Raw genomic sequence first — 2885 nt, forward strand, 5'->3', positions numbered from 1 at the left:
GACAGGGGCCTGAGGAGGGTAGACAGGGGCCTGAGGAGAGTAGACAGGGGCCTGAGGAGAGAAGACAGGGGTCTGAGGAGGGAAGACAGGGGCCTGAGGAGGGAGGACAGGGGCCTGAGGAGGGAGGACAGGGGCCTGAGGAGGGAAGACAGGGGCCTGAGGAGGGAGGACATGGGCCCCAGGAGCTCAGAGAGTAGAGACCTGAGTCCAGGGAGCTCAGGGAGGGGGGGACCGGGACCTCGGGAATTAGGTAAACACAGATCCTGAACTCTCCTTTTGTTCTCGGCGTGGTGGCAGAACAATGGAGCTGTCTCAGTGATGGAATAAGCCGGCCCGGTTCTCTAGGACCGGTCCGGGATCATGGGGTCCGCAGAGGGACCCCTGAAGAATGGCTGAATCACTTCCTCCAGGTGGGGGGGCTGCTTTCGCTGGAGAAAAATGAGAGCCAACTCCTCGTCTGCAAGTCGTTTGTTCTGGTGTGAAAATCTGACTCAGCCTGAGAAACATCCTGATTTTCTCCTTTTATTGTGATGTCATTAATAATCCGAGTCATACGTAACCGACACGGTCCAGATTCCTGGACACTCTGCAGAGACAGAAAGGGGCGGAGCCAGAGGAGCGTTAGAGATGTTGATGCTGGAGGTAGAAGACTTCTGTCCAGTGTTTAAATGTCTCATTTTAAGGACAAACCTTCACATCAGAAAACAAAATAAAAAACAGGAACCTGACAAACTCAGCAGGAATCACCAAGAACAACCATCAGACTTTAGTCCTCAGAGGTGATGCTTTTACAAACATCAAAATAAAAGATTACCTGTGAGACTGAAAAAAGATTCAGACTTATTTTTATCCAAAGAGAAGTAACTCCCTGTTCAGTAGGTGAGTTTTTTTGGTTTCACTCACTTCATTCGCAGTCTGGATGCAGAGAGAGGAACACCTGGGAGGCAGGCTGACATCTGAGAGGAACCCACAACAGCACCTGAACAACAACGTCTCCAATAACACCTGAAAAAGTCACCAGCCACTGTTTAGTTTTCCACTTTTTGGGGATTTTGAAAAAGAGTCATTATAGGGTGAAATACTAAATATAAGGACAAAGTTGGCCACGCTGTTTGCAGACGACGCTGTGATCTGTAGTGAGGGTAGGGAGCAGGTGGAAGAGAGCCTGGAGAGGAGGAAGTATGATCTGTTTGTGAAAGAGAGACGGGTGGAGCAGAGGATCCTGGGGTCTAAACACTTCATTAACTCTTAGGCATTTAAGAATCCTTATTCAATCATTTCTTCATTCTCTGCAAAGCTGGTTCCTTTCATGTTGTTTCAGTTAGACAGGAAGACAACTGTGAGTCATCAGAGGTTCCTGGAGCCCACCAAGTTCAAATATTAAATTACATTTAAATCTGATCAGTCTCACCACTGTCTTAGTGGCTGAACTGGTTTATTAATGATGGTTGAGCTTTCTAACCAGTGGTTGTTGGATCTGATCATGTTATTTATGGGACAGAAATAAATGACTTCAGGAATCATGACTTCAAAATAAAATATAACCAAACAGAGAATCTGTTGCTTTATTTTTACCTCTCAATTCACCTAAAGGCCTCACCTTTAAAGTTGTGATGGATATGTTGTATTTTACTGTTTTATTTTAGCAGGTGTTTTTATTGATCTAAACAGTTGTTTTCTGTCAAATCTGAGTAAATTCTCTGTACACTCATAGTCTGATTGTAGGAAGATTTCCCTCCAGCCTCTTCTTGTTGTTGGATTCATGGTTTAATGAGGGTTTAGAGATCTTAAAGAATCTGAGCCGTTTCCTGCAGACTGACAAGGTTCTGGTACCAGCCACAGGAAATCAGGGCTCAGAGGTGACGAGTGAAAACACCGGAGGGGCCACATGAAGCCCGTCACCTCCCTGAAGCAAAGTGACTTATTTCTGCCGGCGTCCAGGGACCGCTCCGGTCCGTCATGGTGTCAGGGTGCAGAGTGAGAGGAATGGACCTGGACTGCTGACTCACTCAGGTCCGGGGCCCCTGGAGATCCCCAGGAGGCCCCTGTTATCCAGGCCCGGCGCTCGGCAGACAGCAGATAATGATCCGTGGCCTCGACCCCTCCAGTCCCAAACCTCGGGTCACCCTGAGAGAGAGCGACACCGGAGGAATTTTAATTTAGTCCAGGAATCAGCTGGCTCTCCTCCTCTTCCTCGTCTCCAACAGCCAGGCAGCTTGGAGATGAGCCACACCAGGTTCTGATTAGAACCGCTCCGAAGGCAAAGAGACGGGGTTAGACAACGTTTCCAGATGTAAAACCTGAGGAGGTAAAAACCTTGATATGTCGGTAAAACAAAGACGGCTCATCTTCTGGGCCTTCGTGTCACGGTGAGACCGAACGAGTTCTGATGTGTCTGAACAAGGATAAAAAGGTGATTAAATGGATGATGATGGTGAAAAACAGTTAAATTAGAAGCAGAACTCAGCTTTAATCACAGAATGCTGATGGAACAGCTCATGTTGACGTCAGAGATCTTTATGGACGAAAAGCCTGAAGGCTTCAAACATCTCCACCTTATCCAAGGAGGGAACAGTAAGTGTCCAACCTGCAGTCTGTCACGTCTCAGGAGCTCCTTGATGCTGGACCGCCATCTTTAACCAAATTCAGTGTTTATCATGTCCTGGGGGCGGAGCCTCTGCTCAGTTTGTGTTTATCACGTCCTGAGGGCGGAGCCTCTGCTCGGTTGGTGTTTATCCCGTCCTGGGGGCGGAGCCTCTGCTTGGTTGGTGTTTATCCCGTTCTGGGGGCGGAGCCTCTGCTCAGTTTGTGTTTATCACGTCCTGGGAGCGGAGCCTCTGCTCAGTTGGTGTTTATCCCGTCCTGGGGGCGGAGCCTCTGCTCGG

This window comes from Kryptolebias marmoratus, unplaced genomic scaffold (genome assembly GCF_001649575.2).
Source record: "Kryptolebias marmoratus isolate JLee-2015 unplaced genomic scaffold, ASM164957v2 Scaffold26, whole genome shotgun sequence".
NCBI lineage: Eukaryota > Metazoa > Chordata > Actinopteri > Cyprinodontiformes > Rivulidae > Kryptolebias > Kryptolebias marmoratus.